We start from the raw sequence: 7,554 nt of genomic DNA, 5'->3' as shown, positions 1-7,554 counted from the left end.
GTAAAGATTTTTTAAAGTTTTAATTTAGGGGCGCCTCGGTGGCTCAGCTGTTAGGCGTCTGCCTTCGGCTCAGGTCATAATCCTGGGGTCCTGGGATCGAGCCCCGCATCGAGCCCCGCATCGAGCCCCGCATCGAGCTCCGCATCGAGCCCCGCATCGGGCTCCGGGCTCGGCGGGAAGCCTGCTTCTCCCTCTCCCACTCCCCCTGCTTGTGTTCCCTCTCTCGCTGTCTCTCTCTCTGTCAAATAAATAAATAAAATATTAAAAAAAAATAAAGTTTTAATTTAAATTCCAGTTAGTATACAGTGTAATATTAGTTTCAGGTGTACAATATAGTGATTCAACACTTCCATACAACACCTGGTGCTCATCAAAGTGCCCTCCTTAATCTCTATCGCCCATTTAACCTTACATCCCCCCCAACTTCCCCCTAGTAACCATCGGTTTGTTCTCTATAATTAAGAGTCTGTTTCTTCAGGGCACCTGGGTGGCTCAGTTGGTTAAGCGACTGCCTTCGGCTCAGGTCATGATCCCAGGGTCCTGGGATTGAGCCCTGCATCGGGATCCCTGCTCAGTGGGAAGCCTGCTTCTCCCTCTCCCACTCCCCTGCTTGTGTTCCCTCTCTCGCTGTGTCTCTCTCTGTCAAATAAATAAATAAAATCTTTAAAAGAATAAAAAAATAAAAATAAAGAGTCTGTTTCTTGGTTTGCCTCTCTCTTCTTTTTGCTCATTTGTTGTTTCTTAAGTTCCACATATGAGTGTAATCATATAGCATTTGTCTTTCTCTGACTGACTTATTTCACCTGGCATAATACATTATTAACTGAAAAATTAGAGCATGATAGTAGAGATACCATGCTCTAATTTTCTGCTGTTAAAGATTATGGATGTGTGCATATAGAAAATGGTCATCTATAAAAATGACTATACATACTATATTATACATATACATATGGAAATATGTAATAAAGTGCCAGCAGTCTTTCTCTTTCTGGCTTCTATTTGGTCTCTTGGCACTGTAAAGAGCTCAAGTATACAGGGACGCCTGGGTGGCTCAGTCAGTTAAGCGTCTGCCTTCAGCTCAGGTCATGATCCCAGAGTCCTGGGATCGAGTCCCACATGGGGCTCCTTACTTGGTGGGGAGTCTGCTTCTCCCTCTCCAACTCTCCCCTGCTTGTGTTCTCTCTCTTGCTGTCTCTCTCTGTCAAATAAATAAATAAAATCTTAAAAAGAGTATGAAGTAAGCCCTGGGAAGGGTTTAAACATCAGGAAGGACTATGGTGACATTTTCTTGTAGACCCAGCAGATCAGGTGCTTGGATCATGAAGTTAGACAATAAATTATCCTGGAAAACAAAATTGTAATTCCTATATTGCAGAGTTTGTGAACTGAGAGTCATAACTTCTACCCACAACATTGTGCTTTTTGAATTTTTAAAAATAAATAGACATTACTTTTATAATAAAGAAATGACAGTCATTACTTCCCTACATAGTCCCTTCTAAGTGAATCTATTCCCTCACTAGCAACAGCTCAAAGATGGAGCTTTGATCATGTACAGATTAGATGACTCTGTCATGTCTAACGTATAGCTGCAGCTGTTTTGATCAAGAATGACATCTCTTGGGCGCCTGGGTGGCTCAGTCATTAAGCGTCTGCCTTCAGCTCAGGTCATGATCCCAGGGTCCTGGGATCGAGCCCCGTGTCGGGCTCCCTGCTCCACGGGAAGCCTGCTTCTCCCTCTCCCACTCCCCCTATTTGTGTTCCCTCTCTCGCTGTGCCTCTCTCAAATAAATAAATAAAAATCTTTAAAAAAAAAAAAGAATGACATCTCTTCCTAGCTGGACCAATCATATTCTCTCTCTGGAGAACTTAAAACTGGAATACTGAGGGAATAAATTAGGAAGAGAAGGAGAATGAAACAGATGCAAGGGCGGGGATGACAGGTAGGATGGGTCCTGGGAGACCAAAGGGAGACCTTGATTCCTAATAGATATTACAGCCCATTTGACCTTGGCTATAACTAACTTCTTATGTCTCGATGCTCGTGAAGATGATTGCCCACTGTTGAGCTATCTGGGGTTCTCTTTCTCTAAAAGATCTCCAACAAGAATATCAAGTGTTTAACCTTTTGCACATAGAACATGAAGAATCATTTTGATTTCTGAGGCATTCTTATATTACATATCATCACTCACTAATTAGAAGGATCACTGTTTTTTTGACGTTTATCTCCATGGATAGAGCTCTGATTACCTCGTAATTACCTGGGTGCTCATTTGTTGACTCTGAACAATTCTCTATCCTTCCACTGGCCTCCTCCCACTATCTGGCTAATGTGGACTCAAGGAAAGTTAGCGGACTTTATTATTTTCCTAAGCAAACTTTAGGAAGTTAGCTGCTGTCAAAGGAGAGAAGCACTGGTCAAACACAGTGACTTTCATATTACTTGCATCGTTGCTTCTTTCTAGCTCTAAAGTTAATTGAAAGTTGCCATGCACATTCAAATCCAGTGATCATTCCTTTCTAGAATAAGGCAGGGGGCTAAGAACAGGATGTAGGTTTAGTGGACTCCATGATTAAACTGCATTCAATCTCAAGGAGACTAGATGACTGCAGGCATTTCCAGAGGCACAGTCCAGTGGGCTAGAGAGAATCCCAGTCAGGAAGGCCACATAACTGTGGTCAGGTTTCAGCCTTACCACTCTCTGGCTATATTTGCACCTGGTTGAATAATTGCAATAGAAAAATTTATTGGTGTGCCTACTACACGCAAAGCACTGTATTATGTGTAGCAAGGAATGGATTTAGTCATTTGACAAACTTTTACTGAGCACTTGCCATGTACTTGTCACTAGGTGCTGGAAGTTTCACTATGACCAATATCCTATTCTTGCTCTTGAGGAACAGCACTTCACCTCTCTAGTTCTCAGGTCTCTTAGCTCAAATGAGAAGTAAACTAGATAACTTCTAAGATCTTATCTAGGTCTAAACTTCTATGCCTCTCAGAATTTCCTCCTAGACCTCTGTACCCCTTTGGGGTGGGGCAAAGAGGTTGGTTTGTTATTGTTTTAATTCAAGCGAAAGTTTACAATAGAGGATTAAGTAGTTCTCAAACATACAGTACAAACAACATATATATAATTTTTTCATTTTTAAAAAGATTTTATTTGAGAGAAAGAGAGAGAGCACGAGTGGGGGGCAGAGGCAGAGGGAGAGGGAGAAGCTGACTTCCAGCTGAGCAGGGAGCCTGGTGCAGGGCGTAATCTCAGGACCCTGAGATCATGACCCGAGCCAAAGTCGATGCTTAACTGACTGAGCCAACCAGGCACCCCTATATATTTCCTGCAAATAGCATATATTGATTTGAGTTCAGTAGTGTACTGTTTCTCCCTAAACCTTTGTTAGAAGTTGAACCTATCTCTATGGAATTTCATGAATGCTTGATCTACTCATGATTGTGTGAGGCCAGGAGCAGAATATTCAAACCACTGAATTTTGACCAACTGCCTAATGTGGTAATAACCCTGTCAGGTCCCTATGGAAGAGACATGCTGAGGATAATCCAGGCCAAGGAACACTACAGCTGGGGCCTTGATCCAGATCTTGAATGAATACTCTATACAGGCAAGCTAGGCATTACTACCCAGGTGCCACAGGGACTCCTGCCTAGCCTGCATATGCATCGTGCTCCTCCCTTTCTTCTGGACACCTCCTGACTCATCTCCGCATTTCTCTCTCAAGTGGGAGGAAGCCCCAGGGCATTTTCTGTGCCATCCACACGGCAGAAAAATTCTAAGAAGGATAATCAATCCCGATATAGAAAAAAATCTAAGAGAAATTTAAGAGAAGATCCAAAAGGCACTCCCAACAGAAGACATTTTAACTGTGCTCTTACGACAAAGAAGTCTACCCGTAGAATTGGTGAAATTGGACATTTTGGAAACCTGAATCACAGCAATATACCAGTAATGTTTTCTGAAGTCAAATGTTAGTAGATGGCCAAAGAACAGAAATGTTGACGGTATCTGTGCTCTAGGTTTCTTGGAGGCTATATCATGGCTATTAGTCAAGGAAGGAAAATAAGACACGGAGGACCCAAGCAGGAGGAGAATGGTAAGAAGGCAAGGAAATGAGTGATAAATCTTTTAGAACCGATTGGGGAATTCCAGTGGGCGAAGGGGGTAAATTATTTTCCATAAGGGACTTACATAATCAATTTAAGGTTTCATCAATGCCCCACTCCCTGAAGGGAGCTGCAGATTACATCCGTGGGTTTGGCTAGCATGAGCATTTATAACCACTGAGGCTCTAGGCAGAAGGCTTAAGAGATCAGACTGGAGCCAAGATAATCCTAATCCAGAGCAGCCATCAGGTTGCCTGGAGCAGGATGTAGTTTAAGCAAAAGAGATGCCCACTGAAAGGGCCTTGAACACCACACAACGGTCTTACCTTTAGAAACGAGCCCTTTTTTGGTCTAAAAATCCCAACATCAGAGGCTTGATGAGGCCACTCTTGCTGCTTGGGACCCTGGATAGGATTGCTGATATTTTCCCATGAGAGATAAAAGCTTAAAGTAGGCAAAAGCCTTAATCAAACGATGGTAAAGGGGAAACTAACATCTTTATCAGTATTCCTCTTCATACACTATTGATTCTAGACCGACAGAATTCTTACCTCCCCGATATTACTCCAGATTCTTCAGAGATCTCTGCCTACGTTCGGTGCCATTTCATTCTATTCATTCAAAATTATTCATTAAATATCTCTGCACCAGACACCGTTCTAGGGCCTGCTGGATCCTAAACCAAACAAGTTAGATGAAGTTCTCCTTCAAATTTGTAGTCCTCCTTCATGGACTGCTTTTTGTCTACACACTGATATTCTGTCTTTAAAATCTTAATACAAATACTCCCTCATTCATGCATTCTTGTGAAAAATTCTGGTTGAACACTTAACTGTGTGCAGAGTCCTGGCTCAGGCAGTAAGGATTCGACTGTGAAAAAGACACCATTCACTCAGCATGTGGTCTGTGGTAGACACGAACAAGAAGCTAAAGTGAGGGTGCCATAAAGAAGTACCCAAAAGGAGGTAATGTCTAAGTGCTTCTCAAAGTTTCTCATAGCACATACAGGAGATTGCTCTTGGCTGGAGGTGACTGGCTAGAATGTCTAGCTGTCCCAGGCTCTGCCTGGCCAACCTAAGGACTGAGAGGATCACTGTCTCAGCACACTTGTACCCCATTCACAGCATAATTGTTGGTCTGGTCTAGGCTAAGGCCTGAAGGATAAGTAGATGCTAAATTGGAGAACACATATTCAGAGCCCTGTAGGTGTTCATTTAACGAGTCTTTATTGAGCATCTACTATGTGCCAGACACTGTGCCTGGGGCTAGGAATACAACAGTGAACACAGAACCTGTGCTTAAGGAGATTTTACTCTAGTGTGGAAGACAGACAAATGGGCAAGCAATTACAATACTATGACATAAGTGGTCTACTGGAGGTAAAATCAAAGGGTTATAGGACTTTACCCAGGTCTGAGAAGTCAGAGATTTACAGGGTGGTAAAATAAATGTTAAGACCTTCAAGTAGGTGGACTGGGAGTGGGAGGTAGGAAAGGCATTCCAAGGAGAAGAGTATGGTAAAAGTGAGATAATCATGACACATCTCCTTTTGCTATCCCCATAAACCCTACGCTCAATACAGATTCCTCACTATCTAAAAGTAGAGCATTCCTATGACACCTTTCATAAATCAAAATAGTGTAAAGCAAAGGTGAAGCAATTACCATTCATTTATATGGAAAATTTTTGAGCATTCCCAGACCCAAAAAACAACCTCTCTTAGGCTTTTCTGATACCTTAGGACACATCTTGCTAATGCATGCACAAAATAAACTGAGATGAAACACAGATGTTCACAGACACAGTTTAAAGCTATGGCAGCTGAGGATGGTTCCCAGGGAAGGTGCTTGACGAGGCCACTCTTGCTGCTTGGGACGTGCACTGCCTATATAATGGCTGGCTGCAAGACAAATGCTGAACAACACTATTTTCATTTGATTGATTGATTGATTATTTATTTATTTATTTGAAAAACAAAAATCCTCCAGATTTCTTTAGGTTAGTGAAAACAGGTACTGATGTAGCCTTTTGTAAAAGGGAGTGGCTTAATGACGACTTTCAAAAACCTATATGCCATCTTTTTTCACTCCTCTGTGCTTTGCCCGTGCTCCCCTTCCCTGCTTGGCTAACTCATGCTTTAGGAGCCAGCTCACAGTCACCTCCTCTGTGAAAGACTTCCCCAGGCAAAATGAGTCATTCCCTCCTCTCTGCTTCTATAGTGATGACTGAATGAACTAAAAATCTGGACACGTTGTCTGATATGTCTTTTTCTGATACGTAAACTAATCTTATAAGAAGCTATAGATATGAAATTAAATCGTTTTATTCATTTAACAAGCTCTTTAATAAAAAGAAAAATTAAGAAAACAACCAAATATCATATACTATACTATCTGTGTCATTATTCTTGTTATTCATCTGTTAAAATTGATGGCAATGTTGAATTGAATATATACTAATTTAAAGAATCCATATTGTTAAATAACTGTTTAGGGGCGCCTGGGTGGCTCAGTCGTTAAGCGTCTGCCTTCGGCTCAGGTCATGATCCCAGGGTCCTGGGATCAAGCCCCGCATCGGGCTCCCTGCTCTGCGGGAAGCCTGCTTCTCTCTCTCCCACTCCCCCTGCTTGTGTTCCCTCTCTCGCTGTGTCTCTCTCTGTCAAATAAATAAATAAAAATCTTTTTAAAAAAATAACTGTTTAATTTACTTTTGCTACTATCTCTATGCTGGTCTCTAAATATTTGTATGGATTACGATGTTTTTTTTTTAAGATCGTATTTATTTATTTGAGAGAGAGACAGAGATAGCAACAGAGATAGCAACAGAGAGAATGAGCGGAGAGGAGAGGGAGAAGCAGGCTCCCGGCTGAGCATGGAGCCATGGTGGGGCTGGATCCCAGGACCCCAGGATCATGACCTGAGCTGAAGGCAGATGCTTAACCAACTGAGCCACCCAGGAGCCCCTTATGTTTTTTGTGTCTTTTTTTTTTTTTTAATTTTAATAGTTGTTCATTACTTTTATGATTGTCTATTATAGTGGTGAGAGAGGATAATTGGAATAATATGTTTGAAATATTCTCTCAACAAAAATCTTTGTATTTTCATTAGTAATTTTTACAGTCTCTTTATTCAGAATCCAGCTCCTTCATTTTGTAACTTAAGTAAATGACTCCTCTCCCTTGGTACACGCTGAATATCACATAAAGGGGTGCCCCGGCACATGCTCAGTCCTAAAATCACACTTTGACCTACTGTTCCTGTAGCAGTCCCTCTGCTTCCGGATACCCACTATTTCTTGGATCTGCAGTCCTCTTCCTTCCCCATTGCTCTAGTTCACGCTTTCATTATCTTCCACCCCCAATAAACAAGGGCTCCCTAACTGGTTTATCCATCCAACTATTCGACGTGAGATTTGTAAAATGCAAGCCT

Source organism: Leptonychotes weddellii, chromosome 9 (assembly GCF_054177405.1).
Source record: "Leptonychotes weddellii isolate Sample4059 chromosome 9, ASM5417740v2, whole genome shotgun sequence".
Classification (NCBI taxonomy): Eukaryota; Metazoa; Chordata; class Mammalia; order Carnivora; family Phocidae; genus Leptonychotes; species Leptonychotes weddellii.
Note: the sequence above shows the minus strand (reverse complement) of the source record.